Below are 19,944 nucleotides of genomic sequence, written 5' to 3'. Positions count from 1 at the left end.
CAATAAGCTTGATGACATCATGTATAATTGTCATGTATTCCAACACCTTCTTCTTTCCTTGCAATTACTTTCCAGGGTTCTCTCAGTGAATATCTGCCATTTGCATTCTTTCCTTTTCCCTGATTTAAAAAGAAATAAATAAATTTGTCAGACACCCTCTCTGGGCTGCTTCCCAACATCCCTGGGTGAGCCTGGGGCAGTGAGCTAGCATGAATATACCTCCTATTGCCCTGCCGCTTCCCATTTGGATGCAGTAGCTGGCCACCACGAGGCAAAGGCAGTTTTATGTTTAATAACTCTCAGCTGCAAGTTTAATTATCTCACTGCAGTAACCGTAGTCCGCTCTGCTTTGTCCCTGCCATGCTCTCCCACCAGGCTCAGCAGTGAGGGCTCCAGACCGACACAAAAGATGCAGCACGAGCATTTAAGGTGAAGAAAAAAAGGATCAAGCCTCCCGCACCGAGTCTTAGATCTCCTCTCCTCCACGCCGGTTTCTTCTCAAAGGATGCTGTGTTGTTCCTAGACAAAAGGAATCTTTAAAAACTAAGTTAAATGTCTTTTTTTAAGGGGACTTCACTGACTTGCTTCCCCTAGCAGTTCCCCGGGTACAGCTGATGCCAGTTGCAGTTTTCTACTGCAACTGTAGAGAGCAGTCGAGACCAGACAGATCAGAGGATTTTCGGATTTCTTCTTTCAGACTGTCTTCCCACATTTCTTAGGCAAAAGTCTTGATCTGAGCATCTTACTCAAAACAGCAACAGATACCATTTTTCATTATGAAAGTACTTCATATGATTTGACTACTCTTAGTCCTTCAGAAACTTGTTTCTTGAATGACATGGGAGAATCAATAGTTTATTTCAAAACCAAATCAAGGCCAGATCAGAATTCAGTAATTCCCTGAATGACATCTAAACCAGATACTGACTAAGGAATATCCTCACGGAGCAAGGGTATTTTATTCCTTCAGAGATATACTCCTGGGGAGCTTTTGCTATGGTATTTGTATGATGCTAATCTATGTGGGGAGGTACAGGAACGTACACACATTTGGTGCGGTGAACTGGCAATATCTTCTATTGCGCAGGAATGCACAAATGCTCTGCTATTATTGGATACACATACAGAACAACCAAACCCGGTTACTTGATCTAAGTGTGATCAGGAAGGAAAAGGCTACAGAGAAGAGACATCTCATTTTTCTTTATCATATGTTTTGTATGTAGCTTTTTGCTTCATGTTTTATAACGGTAAGACATAACTCATTCCAAATGATTAATTTCAAGCTAGTGTCTCCAGGTATTAAATATCCAGTATTTCCTATGTCATGTAGGTAGTTTAGATTATCCAATTACCCAGAAGCATTGTTTTGGTCTCCATGGTTACTCAGGTGATTATGGCATTTTGCTTCCACACCATTGGTTGCCAAGGTTACTAGTTGTTATAAAATACAGCAGCTACAAGTCAAGATTGCAGGGGCATAGTCCTCCTGCATGCGGCAGTTGTATGTAATAAATCTTCCTTGACGCAGCGTTTGAATCCTGAAGGCATTCTCAGTGGAGTTCTTTGAGTTAACCAAGTTAGTTAAGTTGACTATAAAAGGAGAAAGTGCTCACCAAAGCTGTGAAATGTATATGGCATAACTACATTGCCTGAAATAAAGCACTTGCGTACCTTCTGGCAAAGATCGGAATATCCTGATCCTAACTATATTATTCGCAAATAGAATTCCAACCCGGACCAACGGAAACTGAATCAGAGCAGAATGCTTTCTACATTTAAGGCCAATATTACCTTACCAACAGGGATAATCTCCTGCACGGTACAATAGCTACTCGTTAAAAAGAATCACAAGTATTTGCAAATGTCTGCTGCACTATGTAAACTGACAGAATGAGACAAAACTGCCTGTAAACACAAAAAGGGACAGACTAGGAGGTGCACTTAGCTAGGTTTACAGTTTTCTGCCCACAAAATTGCAGAGACGACCATGCAGACATTCATATGTCTAAGTATCTGAACTGCAGGGACAATACACAGCTGAAACAGTTGAGCTGTATTCAGAAACTGAACCCTTAATGATCTACATCAGATTGCATGTAAAAAATAGATGCTCTTTGTAATTTTTCAGTTCATATATATTAAGAAATAAACCCCTGTACTTTCATTAGAACACAGTGCTCTAAGATCTAAGCTTTTCAGTTCTTTCAAATTGAAAAAATAAAAGAATACCTATACTTTTCAGACATGTGACCCCATAAAAACAACTTACAGAAAATTAATCACTTCTTACTGTGTAAAAGCTCAAAAATTGCTACAGTGTGCTGTAGCACATTATATCATCCTAGTAGCTATAATATTTACTCTTAAGAAGACAAAGCAAAATGTAATTAAAAAAAACCCTTCTGAATACTGTTGCTGTCCAAAATGACAGATCAAATTTCTCAGCCATAATGTGACTCTGAATAAAAAACACCCTTCCTTCCATGAAAAAGAAAGTTTTCTTTTTTTACAGATGTTCATTCTCTGCCTTAAGTTCTAGAAATCCTGAGTGTCAAGTATCTAAAATAAAATCTTGACATGTTTTTATTCTGTCTTGTGATTTTTTGGAACTGTTCTTGTCAACAGATGTTTCTTTTTTTTCCTTTTATAAGACACTATATTTAAATCTGATCACACAGAGACTCTTTTTTAACCTGTACACGAAATTTTTAGTCATTTCTTCATGTTATTAACAACATATTACTGACAGTAACTTTTTTAATGCACAAAATATATGCAATAATTAGAAAAAACAGAAATGGCTTTCATTTCTGAAACATAGACTATCCTTCTAAAGTCAGATAAAGTTAACGGACAGTCTTACCATCTGCTTAGGAACATAATATAAGAATAATTTCCAAACACCCAGAGTTTGCCTTTAAAAATATCACATTGCAATTTTAAATGGTTTACCATTCTTATACTGAGACATTACAGAATCTGTAAGGGGAGTCTGGTTAGCTGCAGAACAAGAAAGGCTGGTTGGGTTTTTTTTATATAATTAGGTATTTCTTTTTCTTCTGTCAAATCACTTACTTTTCTTTTTTTAAACAGATTTTACTGACTTACCTCAAAGTTTGCTTTTTCATTTTGTTAGCTGATTAAGAAATGCTAGTAGCCAGCTGATTAAACAGATCCATGAAGAGATTTACAAATTTATAATCATCATACTTTATTTAGGACCTTCTATTAACCATAGTTGTGGAATGACTTCTTAAGCTACCAGCGTTATAAACCTAAGGCATTAAAATTATGTCTGGAATTCTTTAGGAAGTTGCAAGCTTTATGTGAAAGCTAGTTCCCAAAACACCCTGAACCAAGCAGAAAACGTTCTAGTAACACTGTCAAAAGTGTTGATATAAAGCATGAAGCTAAATCTTTACTATCTTTAGGCTTGTCCTGAACATAAAAATAAGATCTGGATATTTAGCTCCAACATTAGGGAGCTTTTGAGTCCAGGATTTTGATGTGACCCATTATTCAAGAACTGGCTGAAACCACCTTTCTAGAAGAGTTGCACTCTAATCCATGAAATATGCTTCTGTGCATCGGAAAATAGCTGCGTAGACAATGCTGTAGCTCTAGTAACAGAGAAAATATACTGCAGAATTTCAGCAACGCTGAAGAAAATTGTATAAAGCAAGAATATGCTGCACAGTGCACGGTGTGGGTGTTCAGGAAATCAGACTGTTCTGAGACACGACTTTGAAAATTCAACCTCCCTATGCTTTCTATCAGCTACCAAGTTGTGGGAGTTTGAAGCTTTACAGCTTTGCATTTTCTTGCTGACAGATGGTATGGAAACTAAGAGCTAACACAGGTTCAAAAGGAACTTGGGTACTCATGGACTAGAAATACAGAGACACAGAAATACCACAGTCAGCTCACAAACACTGAGCCAAATACAGCTAGATGCTGGGCAGATGTTACGCTATTATGTATATTTTTCCCTAGCTGTCTACTTTTGGCAATGATATGGGACATGGTACTGCACTAGACGGACCTTTGGTTTGACTTTGCTTATGTAAGAGATATTTGACGTGTAACTTTAACAAGCAGCTCTCCAACATAAAAGAGAGTAAGAATGAGTGTTACATGAAAGATTCTGCTCAAGATAAAATTACACTGTGAGATACAAAACCACTTGAAGCTCAGCCTGGCTAATTGCAAATAGCTTGGATTTTCTGTTCCGGACCCTCCATCACTCCATGTAACTATAAACAGTACAGTGATATGGTTATAAAAATGGACCATGATGACACCATTTCTTTTTTCAAAAACCTCTATCCGCTTTATTATCCTTGTTCCAGTTGGCTATTCCTCTTTGGAAGGGTGGCCTCGCAGGGCCATTTCTGGTTGAGTACCTTTGCTAGCGTGGACCGGACGTCATGGAGCCAGCTGAGAAACCAGAAAGGCAGCAGGGCCAGTCATTTTACTCTAATTAAATGTGTGTAAACTACGTCAATGCGTTTAATTCCTCTGTTTCCACAGCTGACTTGTTTTTAAGGACTGATTAATACTATGGGAATCAACTATTGCCGGCAACAGCGACAAACTTTCAAAACACGAGGGAAAGACTGCTGCAGGGACCAGAAGGGAAAAAGCCCCCATCCCAGCTCCTGTGGGCACCGCGCACCCCTCCCACGGCCTTGGGGCCCGAACGCCTGCCCTGGGGGGTGCCAGCCCGGCCTTGCTGAGCAATGCGTCGTGCCCTCCAGCGCACGGTCTGTTGGGGCGGGGGGCTCATCGTGCTCATGCAATAGGTGCCGATGCCATACCGCCATGGGGCGGCTGCACGCCTCTCTGCTGCAGTAGGTCATGGCATGCGAGTACAAATGTGAGATCACCAAGAACATTCGGATTGAGGAGAGGGTTAATCGGTGTGAAGTCACCCTTCCTCTTAGGTCAGGAGCCCTGCTTACCTCCTGGCCTCAACAAGCTGCCCAGGTGTAAAGAAAAGCAACATCTAAATACAGCTCTTCATTATTTTTGGCTTCTTCAAGGGCAACCACGATATAACAATCGCAATAATACTGCCATAATATTTTAAAGGAACTATTCTCAACATGCCCAAAAAGCTTCTCAGCAGTAACACTCAGCTTAGAAACATCAGTGTGAAGTCTCCTGAAAGCTAAGCCAGAAAACTCAGCACTTGATTTATTCAGTTATGTTCCCAAATAACTAAAAGCTCATAAAATCCTAAGATACATATTGCTTTTTACAGAACAGCTCTCAAACATACCAGCAGGAGAAAGAGTATTTGGGGTGGATTTTTTCTTTTAATTTTGGAAAGGTTTTCTGTTTGCTTAGACTCTCAAGGAAATGATGATGATAGACAACAGTGGGGTTTAACCTCGCTCATGGTTTTCCACATTGCCATACTGTGTCTTTTGCACTCCTTTGGCCTGTGTGTTTTTACAAGGACTGAATCTGATGTTAAATTAAATGATTCTCCCCAGTTTAAGTGACTGGGAACATTTCAGTGCTAAGTGAATTGGACTGAACCCGGCAGAAAGAACACTTTTCTTGTACCAATATTCAAGTCTAATACTAACCCTTGCGTAGATGAGAGAACTGGGACTGTGATTTAAATGATACCAGTGGTATGGAATTTGGGAGTCTAATATCAAATCATTAGTGCCATATGATGCAAAAAAGACAGTCTAGTTAAGACTCACAATGTCAGTTCACATTTACTGGCATTTTTAAGGTGTTGCTTCTGTACCAGTTGACTTTAGACTGCAAGAGAGGTTATCTCTCTGTATCAGTAACTCTGCCGGAGCAAGTCTTCCCTGTCCTCCTGCAGCTGGCTGTGAGCGACAACACCAGCACAAGCCACTAAAGCCAGCACAAGCAAATAGTGTTCACACCTTTTGGTTTGCTGCATGCTCTCTTTTTCCTCACTAAGAAGAAACAAACGTCATGAGGTTTGCTTTCACCACTTACATCTCCTTCCCCTCCCTGGCAGTTGCAGCCAAAGGATTCATGGGGAAGGAGAAGCGAGGGGATGGCAATTTAACATTCGCAAGGATCCTGGATAAAGGGAAAGCACAATAAACTCGTGCTTTGTCAAAGAAACATCAGTTTATCTGGCCTCATACATGATGGCTACTTTTGTTTATGTGGGCACCTTCTGGACTATTTTGAAAGATGTGAAAAAGGGTAATGGCTGATGTTGTAGGATAGGTTTTTAATTTGGGGAAGAAAGAAAAGAAAAAGGAAGATTCAGACCTGTGTGTGACTTAGCACAATGCCTAAACTGCGGATCCATCTCTAGCATAGACTAACTGATCCCTCCTTTGATTGGCAGTGTTTCTTAACCTTTGAAATAGTGAGTGAGTGGGGACATAATACTTTTATTAGGAACAAGCAAAGTCATAACACCTTGTAAGGGCCAATTCATTTTTCTAATTATAAAGACAGGCAAGAGGAAGATTATATTCGGTGTAATTAGTGGGTAGTCATTCTTCCAGAATGAGGAAATCATGTGTACAGCTTTTAAAATTCTTCTTGAATGACAGTAAAAGCAATCATATTTTAAAAAATTAAGAGGGCATAAATGCTAAATGTTTTACTGACTATTGAATGCTAAGAAAGCACTACATCTTTAATTAAATACACTTTAAACCACTTAATAAGTACCCAAATTGCTGACAATCAAGAGTCAGAGCCCTTATAACAATTTGCCTCTTACATTGATGTAAAAGGTAAAATAGCTGCTGAATATGGCAACTAAAACTTTTAAGAAAACATCATAAATATTTAAAGGGATAGAAACAGCAAAGTAAAACCAACCAAAATGTTTCTTGGGCTACAACTTATAATTTGATTTCTTTTCCTGATTCAGTGATATATTACGGCATCTATGTATCCCAAAGGACTTATACAAACATGGGAATGTACGAAAATGCAGTAGTTCTATTGATAATCAATGACAACAACGGACCTTGAGGAAATCCTGTACTATCGGAAGCATTATTTTATTAATATTTTGATTCAGATATCAAGAGAAGCAACTTCTTCTGAGGATCCAGGCAACGTTTTAAACACTTCTACATCAAAATATCTTGAAATTACTAAAAGAGAAGAGATATACATAGAACAAAACAAGGAAATGTTAAACATCTGTGGAGGTAAATAATAAATAGATGGATTTAAAAAAAAAAAAAAGGAGGCAAAACCACAGTAACAGCAGAAAATCATGTTATCATGATTAAAAGTATACATCTAAAGAACATTTATGCTCTTAACTATATGGAGTAATCTGAAACCCTAACTAATAAAAATTTATTTTACAATGAGGAGGTACATGGAAGATTAAAGCTATAAATATCACACATCATATAAAGGTTTGGAAGTCAATTTGATACAAGGACAAAGAAGACATCCAAAATTACTAGATCAAAACACAAACATAATTACCTGTATTGTGGCAACAGCTGCAAAACCATAACTACTGTTACAGTTGGTGTACAAAGTAAAATTCCTTGCCCTATAGATCTTAACTGAGAATTTAAAACAATGCAAAGAGTGGAAACAGTCAACAAGGAGAGAATAAAGACGGGAATAATTACACAGAAAGACATGGGTGTGTTTTGATGAGTAAGTTTTGATGATTTTCAGCTGTATCAGCTCAATAGGATTTGAAAAATCTCCAAAAAGGTCTCGTTATCACTTCTTTGTATTTTGGTGTGGGTTTACGCCGTGGCAGGCAATCCAATACAAAATCCTACTGAAGACACAGTGCATGCAGGTGCCGTCTTGAAACACCTTGTGCAGGTAAAACCCAAGCAGGGGTTACAGAGTGACTCCGCTTACCTTCATTAGGGTAAAGGTTTCCAGGTACTGTGTTCACTAAGAGTACAAAAAAGATTAATTAATAAAGATTCATAAATAGCATCTTTCTATTTCTTGGAGACGAGGCATGTTGTGGAACATCAGCTCAGAGAAAACAGAACCCCAGCAACAGAGAAGCCGTCAGCGCAACACTGCCATTTCAGTAACGGCTGAGAAAACAGGAGGCTTAAACAGGAGATGCAGTAGGCAGGAATGTTGCTGAACTACAATTGAAATGAAAGTAATACTGTATCTGCAACAACCCATGGTAAAATCACTAGTGTATCATTGTTTCTGGATTCATGCACACCTGACAAGAAATGGACTTACTAACATAAAGAAATGTTGTAAAACTACAGTTTTGATTAAGGAAAAGGGTAAAAGTATATATCTGCCTCAATGACAGATAACATACTTCAACAAAAGAAAGAAGGAAAGGATTATACCATGTCACTAACCTTTTGCACTCTTACTAGATTTCCTGATACTGTCACTGGTGGGACAGAGAAGCTGATAAAACCTACTCAGACATCATTTGTCAAGGCAGAAGCTTTACCTAGACTGACAGTAGAAATAACATGTGAGTATAACTGACAATGCTGGACAAATACGGCCAAGAAGGGGAACTCACCTCATCGTGGCTTTCAGAAATTCTCACAAGTATTGAGGAATCAGAATAAAATTCTGTCTCAGGTGCCTTGAAGGTGAATGCTACCCTCCTTTTCAGTGTTGGCAGGCACTTCCTTGAACTGACATGGACCAAGTTTTTTTACCTATTTAAGATGGGAGGTGGGGAAAGGGTATTTTCGGAAAAGCACAGTACAATTGGTAACCAAAGTAGCATATCTCCCAGACCTCTTTCTTTTGGAATAGATGTCACATGGGAAACTTCAAAGCAGCTGGTTTAGCAAACCAGGCGAGAGGGGGAAGGAGAGCAGGGCGCACGGTGACAGGGAGGGCTTCGCCAGCCCCCTGGGATGGGAGGAACCTCCCTGCATGTCACAGTAATGTTATGCCTCAGACCAGGGCTTCCCTGTCACGGCACCAAGCTGCAAGAAGGGACATTTGGCAGTGATGGGGGGGGTTGTCAGAGGCAGACTCCAAAATGTCCCTTTGTCTGGCAGTGAGTTAGCTGTCCTGGGTGATGACAGCTTCACAAGGCTTTTGTCTGATCAAATGAATGCACTTACTGTGGGAAGGCAGCTGGAGGTAACCAGATCAACATTTACCTAGAAGGCTACATTTTGAAGTTTTAATGATTTTCAGATAGCATTACAGCATGCTGAGCCTATTATTTCATGTGGATTAAGCCTATTAGTTCATCAACTATATGAAAGGCAAGAATTGGCTCAGCAAGAAAACATCACCTTCGGTTTAGCCATCTGCAGCGAACCTGCTTCCTCGGTCTGTTCCGCCATTTCATAGCGTTTCTGGAGTTTGCAGACTGTAAATAGGCACCAGGTGCTGCTGCTGAGTTTCTCGAATGGGAGCTGTTTGCTCTGATGCCTTTGCGTTTGCATAGGACTAGCTGTGTCTTGTTCATTCAACAGAGAAGGCAATCTGCGTGCAAGAAAGTCAAGGGCACTGGATCAAGCTACTCCTGTGCAGAGAAGGCAAACAGAGGGACAGTTACCGCTCTCATCCTTTTCCCCCTGCTTTCACTAAGATGGTGGGAGGTACCTCCTGACAGGACACACAGAGGACTTGTCTCTCATGCACGGTGCTAAGGAGCCTCTTGCATACCTGCACAGATTATTCAAAAAGCTCTAGCATTGAGTATACAAGTGAATAGTCCTTCCTGCAGAAGAAACAAACAAAAAAAAAATGGTGCCACTATATCTGGTGCTTTTACAGTCAGTGAAATTAGGGTCGCACAACCATGTGAAGCATTGGAGGACAATCCTCTTCCCCCACTGGGTCAGTAAATCAACCCTCAGTGCTGGCAGGAAGGCTGCAAGGCATGAGAAATGGGGCTGCCTCACGAAGGAAAGACAGCCAGGCTTCCTCTCTCTGCACACTCTTCCTCTTCAAGTCAAGTAGCCTTGGTCAACATCGGAAAAAATATAGCAGACTTCTCATTGATCCTTTTGTGTTGTTATTAGAATAATTCTTAGGAATTCACATGATGCTTTTTACTTCAAATAAGCAGGCTTCAGTCTCCATAAGCTGGCCAAAACAGCCCACACATGGAAATCACAGAGACTGAGGAATCAAAACTAGCATAACAACATAGCAAAAAAAATATTTTTAACAATGTCAACAGACAATTCCTTTAGGCTCCTTCATATATATTCACAGGCAATCCACTATGACAGTTCAGAGATTTAATTCCTTGCCTTACAGAGCAAGCACATGAGCTATGGGCTCCCCATACCAAGGAAGATTTAAGTAGCTTCAGGAAATGACATACAGACTATTGTCAAAAAAAGTTGGTAAAAGGTGGGAGTCAGAAGAGGGGGTAAAAAAGGAGGTAAAAGCAGTTTATGCTCAAGAAATTAAATTTTTACATCTTTAGAGCACTTTTTTTTCATCGTCCTGTAGCACCTGCAAAATACCACTTACCCCAAGTCAAGCCTTGGCAATTCATTAAAGACTAAGCAAAACTTGGCAATACGCTAGCATCACTAGCAGGTGGAACACAGAATTTGGGACCTTGACAGGCTGGTGCATGAAACCTTTGCAATTAAAGTTTGAAATTCACAGCTCTCTGCATTTTATTTCACTTCAAAATGAAATTGCTTGCTTAAAATGTTGCTAAGATGGACAAACTCTCAACATTTCTCTATGGAGAGACTACGTGGACTTTGGTGTGGAGTAGAAAAATGCCTCTTCTCAAATAGAAATAGACTGATTATTTTGGAGTGCAATTGTAAAAATCAAAGAAACAAATAAACCATTTCTGCATGCTCTGACTGCAAATATGCCAGAGTCCCTCAGCAGAAAATGTGAACAAGGCAAGAACGAGGACAGAGCAAAATCAAAGACACGGAAAAGCTGAATATTTTATTGAAAAGCTGTGCTGAATAAGCTATGGGTACGCTTACAAAGGCTTCACACAAGAGATACTTGTCATTAGGATGCAGGGCTTGCCAGCTGAGCAGCTCTGGGTCCCTGGCCCAATGGTTTTCAGAAAATGGGAAAGGTAAGAATCAGAAGGAAGGTAGAAAGAGGACACGTAGACTGGGGGGCTTGCCCCCGCACAGCTTATGCCAGACGGGTGCTGGAATCCCGCCGCAGCCCCCATGCAGCCAGTCACTGTGGAAAATCCCTACCAGGAGCACCAGTGTCCCCAAAACATTGCAAGTGGACACAGAGCAGCCAAAAGCCATGCGGGTGGCAAAGGTCTGGAGGCCTTCACGCAGCATGACGATACAAAGGCAGTGGGATCCCGCCTTCGAGGCCACTCGGCAGGCCAACAGGGATACCGCCGTCGCCTTTCAAGCACCGGTGCACAAAGTTGCATGGTGCAGAGGGCTCGGCTACCTTCTCACGAAAGCTTGTTGGTTCAACATCTTAAGACCTTTACTTAAGGTCTTAAGACCTGGGAGGCTCTTGCTGCTTTATCTCCAGCAGCAGCACCGAGGTCGAGTCTCCGGAAAGATAAAACCCCTCTCGGGGTAATCCTGCGCAACGGCTCCACCGCAGCTGCCTCCCAGCGGGTCGCACTGGCCCCACGCGCCGGGGGCGCCATTTCGAGCTCGCAGCCCTGCCGGGGGGCGGCGCCATTTGCTGCCCCCTGCGCTCGGCCTCTTTCCCGCGCCCCCTCCTCAAGATGGAGGCGCGGCGCTTCCCCGCCTTGCTGCCGGCAGGAAGCCCCCGCGCTCCTGCTTGGGACGGAGTCGCACCAACCCCGCGCCCCCGCCGGGGGGCCGCTTCCCACCCCTCTTCTCCTTTCCCCGGCGTCGCTGCCGCTGCCCACAGGTGTGGCTCCCTTCCGCTGCGGTGCGCTCGGCGGCCTCAGCGCTGCGGCGGCGACGGGCGGTGTGTGTTGGGGGAGCGGGGGGGTGTCTCTGGGCAGCGATCCTGCGCGGAACGCGGCGGCCGCCCCCGGGAGGTGTGCGGAGGGACGGCGCCTGCTCCTGAATCAGCAGCGGCGAGGAGGCGGGCGGCACCTCGCCGCCCGGCCCGGCCCCGCCGAGCGCCCCCGGCCCCCCAACACCGTGCCGGCTCCCAGCCCCCGGTGCCGAGCACCCGCGGGAGGAAGGGCGGCCGTGGGGGCCCCGCCGGCTCCTGCCCTCCGCCGCCGCCAGGTAGGCTCCCCGCCGCGGCCTGGGCGCGGCCGCAGGTCCCGGCGCGGGTGGGGAAGAGGTGGGAAACGCAGTCGGCGCTGCCCGACTCCCCGCTTGGGCGGCGGGTGACTGCCTGCCCGAGCTGAGCGCTGGGCGGCTGCCCCCGGCTCCCCGGCCAGGGGCTGGGGTCCGCAGGGAAGCGCAGCCCGGAGCCGCCCCGCAGGCGGGCGCGCCTGCGGTGTGAGGGGCTCCGGGGAGAGGAGCGCTGTGGCGCGGCTGCGGACGGCGTGCTGAAACGGTAACGGGACAGCGGTAGCGGCCATCCGGTCTTCGGGGAGGTCTCCCGCCCTCCCCCGTCTGCGTGTGGCAAAGTGTGTGTCGTGTGCGTGTGCAACCTGTTCGGCCGGGAGCCTGGGGGGAAACCACGGTGGGCTGCGGGGGGGGGAGTGTGTATGTCTCTTGGTATTTAATTTGCAGTTAGACTTCTTTATACACATACGTAAAGATATATGTTCATGTATGAAGGATCAAACAGTTTTAATGGCATGTTTCCTAAGTGTGCATGTGCATTTAACTATATCAGATCTGAGCTCAGAAATCATAGCTTCATGTTGTCCTCCGTGTGTGTGTGTGTATTTGGATGTTTATATATCCAAAGAAGGTAAGAATATTACTCTTGCCAAGTTGCTCTCCAGTCTTCTGTCAAAGTGTGTGTTTGTTACAGCCTAGATATGTATTTATGTGTGACTGGTGAGCAGGGTGCTAATGTGTACTTTGTGAAATGCTTTGTCAGATTGCATTCTGACCAGTGGAGCAGAGCTTAAAACAGAAGAAAATACTATGTGTGATTTTTATATCACTGCAGTTTGGGGCGCTATCTACATTGCGATTGCTATACAAAACCAGAAGACAGTTCATCGTTCCCCTGACCCCCTTCAGATAACCTATGAATTGTCAGATAGTTGAGGGAACAAAATGAGGCACAAACTGTTTCGTCCTCTGTTCCTCCCTATCTGTGTGCTGCAGGAGCACCCTCGCGTTCCTCTTACTGACCACATGACAAGATAGTGGAGTTGATATAGGATATACTGGCTTTTAAACTCTTTGGGGTAGGTTTTGTATCTGCTTTTGCCTTTACAATATCTTGTAGTAGGAGACTGATCCTCAGCCACACAACTCTAATAGACATTTGTTTTGTTTTGTTTAATTATCCACTCCTTGTGTTTGGCAAGGTTGACTGTTACAGTTGATATTTCACAATTAGGCATTGTCTTGAGCCAAATCTGAGTTGTTAAAAAAACTGGCATAATACAAAGTTAATAGGTGATACTATCTGTACTTGTTTTGGTAGCTTAGATGATGGGGGTTGAGCTGCTCAGCATGTTACACATGAAATTGTGTGTCTGAGTGGTGCAGATAAGGTGAGAGTGTATGTGTGCAAGCTTCATGGGCTGATGCTTTTCCCTTAAGCACAAGGCAATGGAAAATGCAGTGTTTATTGAAGCTAATTGGAGTTATGGTCACGGTCTGTGGAGGAGACTGTGGTCAGGGGATGCTTGCCCGGTTTAGTCTTTCCCCACCTTTTCCTTCAGGGACTACTGTGATGGAGGGCTGGAGGTGCACTTCTGTAACTCTTCAAGTTCCACAGAAAACACATGCAAATATTAATCTGTTACATCTTCACTAGTTGCTTATCATTGAGCTGCAATTCTGTTGATTCTAATGAGCTGCATGGAGTGAAGAAGTTTTGGTGACCTGGAGATGCTCTGGTTTAGTTCAGCTTTGCATACAGCTGACCTCTCACCGCTTTGGTTTTGGATGCTGTCTGAGCATGTTGCTAATTTCAGTGGTGTGGAGATGGGGGAGTTTTCATGAACAGGTTTCTGAACCTGCTAGTGAAATCTCCATCAGGAATGCTTTAAAAACAGTTGATTCCCTCTCCTCCCCACGTGCACAGACACGGTATCCATTTCAGGTGGAGCCCTTCAGACCCCTTCTGGCTGTACCTTCTGTGATGTTGAATACAGTAGGCTTGCTGTGGGCTTCTTCACATATTGGTTGTACGGACTTCACTTATAGATCTTTCGTTTAAGAAAGCATATGATGATGCTTTATGTTTGCTAGTTTTGATAGTGGTACTAAATGTATATCCTTAGCAGGAAATTGGTGATTAAAGGTGGAGTTGTGATCAAGTGCTGTATATCCAGCAGTCCCCAATTTCAGTGCTGTAGAGGAAGCACAGAACCACTGTAATGGGTATTGTACCCATAGGGAGAAATCCTTCCTACTGTCAGGCAGTTAGCTTTCAATTTCTATCACAGAGTGTCTTTCCGTACAAATTTATAATCTAATTTAACTGCAGATATAGTTGCTTTTCCATTTAAGTACCTAATCTCTTTCTGAATGGTACCAGGGTATGACTGTTGAGTATTTATCAGGATGATATGACTTTGTACTGAGCAGATAAGAATTCTGTCAATCCAGTTGGAGGCAATATGAATGCGGTTAGCCTGGTACCAGTTTTCAGCTAGTTAACCTTGATGAAGGGGCAGTTTGGTGGTTGTTTTCTGACCTAATGCATTTGCCTTGATAAATCTGTCCTTTGTGCAGTTTATTAACTCTTCTGCATGTTACGAGCAGTTCCGCTGATTAAATATAGATGGATTTTAAAGAAATAAAATGTGCTCAGTCATCTGAGGTTGGGCTCCAGAGGTTTGGATCTTAGGGGGTGTGTACACACGCGTGTGCTTTATCTGTTTATAACAAAGTAGTTTACTGAACAGCAGAGTTAATGTTGAGATTTCTGTGGATTTGTGTCTTGAGGTCAAACAAGGATTTTTCCATTGTCTTTGCATATGCCTCTACATTTTTTCCATGTAGTCCCCTCTTTCCACAGACTGCACCGATGGTGTGACACATGGGCTACCATATTCAATTATGGAAATTGGATGACGTGTTTTTTGGGGGTGGGCCTGTAGAAGTTCAAATTGCAGTTTTGCCTTCCCTGGCTTGGCTGTTTTTACAGAAGTGGTAGGAACTTAATTAAATGCTGGTAATCTGTTCTTTTCTGGTTGAAATCAGTCAATGGCTTAAAGGGTACTGTAAGTAAAAAAAAAAAAAGGGGGATCTATTTACACAGCGGTCAAATAAGCTTTTTCTCTGCAAGAGACCAAACTAACAATGGACATAAAACTTGACGTGGTGATGGGGGTGAAAAGACTTCCCCCTCCTCCCCTCCCCTTTCTTAGCCAAAAAATGTACTCGTTTCTCTGCTCTTATATCAGCACACAAGGTTTCAAGCCTAGAAATGGATGTACAGCATCCGACTGCATTAAGAGTCTTCTTGAAGGTGATAAAATAGCAAGACACAAATGGAGAAAGTGTTTATGTACTTCACTTGCAAGATTTTGGCTTTTCTGGCTATCTACTGTTGTACCCACGCCACCTTACGCAAATTTTTTTTCTGCAGTGCATATGGTTGTGTCTCAGGCAGTGTCTGGGCGTTCAATACTCTAATCTCAAAAATGGTCAATTAGCTTTGTTGACATTAGTACTTACATTGCTTGAGCCAGTCTCTGCCAATAAATCTGTGAACAACCCTTGAAGACTATCATAAATTAGATGCACTTATGTAACTTCTAAGTCTGATTTTATAACACCATAGTCTTTTAATACAAAAACGTTACCTAAAATCCTAGCACATCCAGTTGACTTCAAGTGTAAGACTGTTGTTTCTTCTACTGTATGGTGTATTGTTGATTAATGAAGGTAATATCAATCACTTGAAGGCCATAAAACAGAAAGTTTGCTTTTCATTTTAAGTGAATTAGGTTCCAGAGAACTTTTGCAGAAAAACTTAAATTTTAGTGTAGTAGTTTGGCATTGTCTTCCTCCACAATGTTTGCAGCGTGAGTACTATTACTGCTATAATGTCAAAGTAAAATCTAGTAGTTGATTTAATTGCAACAATTCAAATTGCACTGGACAATAAATAACATAAAAGCTTTTGCTACCCTTTCTGTAGCTGGTATTGCTTTGGCTGAAGTTGTAAACTTTTGTTGTTTCAAGACAACCTCATGTTTTATGTGGCAGCTAGCCCTCTACATTTTGTAGATAGTGAGTGTCTGCAGTTCCCTTTGAACTGTCAACATCTCTGTGTTCAGCACTTCTGAGATCAGTGTCCAGAGTTCCTACACAGTATAGTTACACACCTGGGTCCTCCGGATCTGCAAATATTAGCTTTGATGCTTAGGTAGAGATCAAGTTACAAGAAGTGTTGATTATTTTTTTTTTAAAGTATTAGATATTAAATAGCACTATTAACAATTGCAGGGGTTCACATATCATAAATGACATCTCCTAAATCCTGACACTGACTTAAATGGGGCTGACTTTGTCCCATGAGGTTTTTCTTAAAAACAAAACAAAAACCCCACAAAAAACCCCAAACCAACAAAAAAACCCCACAAAAAAACCCCAAAACAACAACAAAAAAAAACCCCAACAAAAACTCAAAACAACAAAAAACTCCCCAAAAACTCCCCAAACCAAACAACCCAGTATTTAAAGTTTTGACAATCCGTGAAAGACTGTGAATCTTTGGGTTCAAATTGTAGGGCTTGCTCTGCAGCAATGAGAGAGATTTTTTTTTTTTTTTTTTTTCCTACTGGAGGTTGAGACTTTTTCAAGAATTACTGTAGTTCAAGAAATGATGCTTAAGCAAAAATTGTCAAAATCCTAAGAACTGGAGTGCAACAATGATGATTTGAATCAATTAGTAGTTCCTTTTTATTCTTCAGGGCTTATAGTCTAAGTGGAGAAAAAGAAATACTCTTAGTTTCAACCCAGTGCTATAGCAAAGCTTTTGTTGTAGTTTTATGGAATCATAGAATGCTTTGGGATGGAAGGGACCTGTAAAGGTGATCTAGTTCAACCCCCCTGCAATGGGCAGGGACATCTTCAGGTAGATCAGGTTGCTCAGAGCCCCATCTGGCCTGTCCTTGAATGTTTCCAAGGATGAGGCATCTACCACCTCTCTGGGCAACCCGTTCCAGTGTTTCAGCACCCTCATCATGAAAAATTTTTTCCTTGTGTTCAGTCTAAATCTTCTCTAGTTTAAAACGATTACTCCTTGTCCTGTTGCAGCAGGCCTTGCTAAAAAGACTATGCCCATCTTTCCTGTAGGCCCCCTTTAAGTACTGGAAGGCTGCAATAAGGTCTCCCCGCAGCCTTCTCTTCTCTAGGCTGAACAACCATCTCTTTCAGCCTTTCCTCATAGGAGAGGTGTTAGTATAGTGACTTTTGACCTTGAACAAGTGCAAAACAAATAAATTCTTGTGTTCTGTGCACTTAGGTGATCCAGCTTAAACTATGTGAATATCTTTCTTCTAACTCTGCTTATAATTTACTCAAGTTTCTCCAGAAGCATCAGCCCTCACCTGCAAATTGTACCTCTGCCGCAAAAGGATGTCTCGGTATCTAGTTGGAGTCCGCTATGCAGCGCAGCTTGCTGTATTTATTGCTTTCTGTCATAGTGACACTTGAACTAGGAAGTGGATTGAGACCACACAACTTTGTCACACAGGCCTTCAGTCAGCTGTCGGACAGTAACAACTTAAAGCTCTGCAAGCTTGGAAAAAGTTCGTACCACCTTTTCTGTGTGGGTATGTCTTCCTCTTCCGGGCAGCCTCCTAAATCTCTTTTTTCCATCCAAAGCTCAAAACTGGTGTTATGTACATCCAATGGATAATTTTCTTTTGTGGTCTGTTTTCCTGTTGTAAAAACAGTTAAATACTGGAAGAAGATAGGTAGGGAGAATCTGAAGTACCCTTCATGGGAGGGCTTAGGACAGGTGAGATAAAAATCCAAAGGAGGATGTAAGTAAGGATGCTTTGTCTTGCCTCTGGGCCGTGGAAGGGACAAGTTACCATCTTGTTCCTTCAGGCTCTCCCTTTACAGGTCTTACTTCATTTTCACTGCAGAGTACATATTTGATGATAGCAGAGAGAATTGGTAAGTGAGGCTGTGTTCTTGTGAGAATGGAAAACATATGGAAACCAGCGTATGTTGTTTTAGAGGAATTGTCCAGTAGTTTGCCTCTGTTCTGAGGGGAGATATTTCAATGTCCCTGGCCTGTCAGTGGGGAGTGCAGGGCTCTCAGATGTCTAATGATCTCACTCTGCGCTACTAACTCTTGCTGAGGTTAGTTTTTGATTAGTGGATGCCCCCTCCCTGCTGGTCTGGCTGACCTCAGGGCTGTACAAATGTCTGCATTGCAAATTAAGTAGTAACAATCCAGAATTATTCTGACCTTTTTCCACTTATTGTATGCCATAATATAATGTAAATCCTGACACTAATGATAGTGTTTTAGTTTCTCAGCAGAGCAGTTCCGCCAGTCATTCATGTGTGTTAAATATTTTTTTCTTCCCTGTAAGTAATTTTTGATACCATACACCCCTGCTAAGCATCTCACCTTTAGGATTTCCACTGTAGCTTGCTCTCTCCACAGCAGTTGTAATGAAGGCTACTTAAATCTTGTAGAATAAAATCACTCTTTCCATGAAGCACTGCTGGTTTGTTTCTATTTGTCCAGCTGGTGTCACTTAGCAGTGGACAGAGCTGTGGGTGCCAGTGGAACTAGTGTAGCACATAGTCCATCCAGTATAACACAGCAGGGTATTTTCAGCTATTCAGTTTGTTGTTTTATCACCATTAACTTGCTGTTTGTGCCCTGAACTTGACGGAGAAAATTGATTTAGAGTTGGGACTTAATGCCAATCTAATGTCGGCCTTCAACAAGACCTGTGGGAGCCCCTCTGAATAAAGCAGAGAGACATTTGCAATTATAGCTATATCCTGTAGCTGCAATAACTTTCCATCAGTAGTCATGGTTTCGTTTTCAAGTATAGGTGCCTATTGTTAGAAAATTGTGTGAGAGAGGAAGATGACTTTGCACAGGTCATAAGCATTGATGACTCTGATGTCTTCCACATCTGCTGAAGGGCTTGAAAATTATCACCTTTATTTAGATGCCTAACCTGAGTTTTTCTCTGTGTTATTAGGGACAAATGCTACTGTCATGAAGTTCTATTTTTCTTTCTTCTGCAGTATTAATACAACATTAATGCTCAGCTATTAACTAACTGTCTCGGGTATTAATGCAGGTACAATAGCTGATGAAATAACTAATTTGAATTCTTCATGAGGGGTGAATTTCCTGAAGGATTGTCTTGTATTATGTTTAATAGAAATGTTGACATACATATGTGTGTGCGTATATATATGTATATAGATACTTTCATTAGGACTGCCAAATTGGTAATGTGTTCATTTACTCAGCTATCCTGCTTTTTCTGAGAGATGCTGTCAGTTCAAAAACAGGGGTTTTGCTTTAGCTGTGGCTTGAGTTTCAGATGCTGTTTCAGTATTTCTTTTGGCATGTTGGCTAGCTGTGCTGATGACCAGAAGGGCAAGGCGGTGAGAAGCCCCTGCTTGCCTTTCCCACAGACGCTAGTGTGACTGGGCCCAGCATTCAGGGCCCTCGCTCTACTGAAGGTTTCTGCTGTCTGGCATTGCTCTCTAGCTGCTTTTCTGGCACCACTTGTTCCTGTCTCTGATTTGGTTAACGTGAAGGGATTCTGCTACACCTTTTGTAGGGCGCCAACATACTACCTTATGCTGTATTTGCTGTTCTGCAGCTCTAGGATTTGAATGTATTCCTAGATACAGGTAATTCAGTCCGTGCATGTTCTTACTGTTATAGCCCTGGCCTAATTATGTGTAGGAGGTGGCAATATAGTTCTGCTTGGCTGACCCCTTTCTCTCTCAAGGGAGA

General features: G+C 42.4%; 1 protein-coding gene across 3 annotated transcripts in view; it reads left to right on the top strand.

Moving 5' to 3' along the window:
* Nucleotides 1-11,826: 11,826 nt before the first annotated feature.
* The window catches only part of KIAA0319 (KIAA0319 ortholog), a 60,570-nt gene continuing 52,452 nt past the window's right edge, over nt 11,827-19,944 (top strand). For 2 of the 3 annotated variants that reach the window (XM_087764958.1, XM_087764953.1), the window contains exon 1: nt 11,991-12,128. The gene's annotated coding sequence lies outside the window, so the exon portion shown is untranslated. Of the gene's footprint in view, nt 12,129-19,944 lie in introns of all 3 variants that reach the window. The other variant, XM_087764967.1, reaches the window with a different exon arrangement.

Source organism: Nipponia nippon, unplaced genomic scaffold (assembly GCF_047370975.1).
Source record: "Nipponia nippon isolate SJK-2023a ecotype South Korea unplaced genomic scaffold, ASM4737097v1 scaffold_1, whole genome shotgun sequence".
In the NCBI taxonomy this organism is placed as follows: Eukaryota; Metazoa; Chordata; class Aves; order Pelecaniformes; family Threskiornithidae; genus Nipponia; species Nipponia nippon.
Note: the sequence above shows the minus strand (reverse complement) of the source record. Positions and strands in the feature narration are given on the sequence as shown.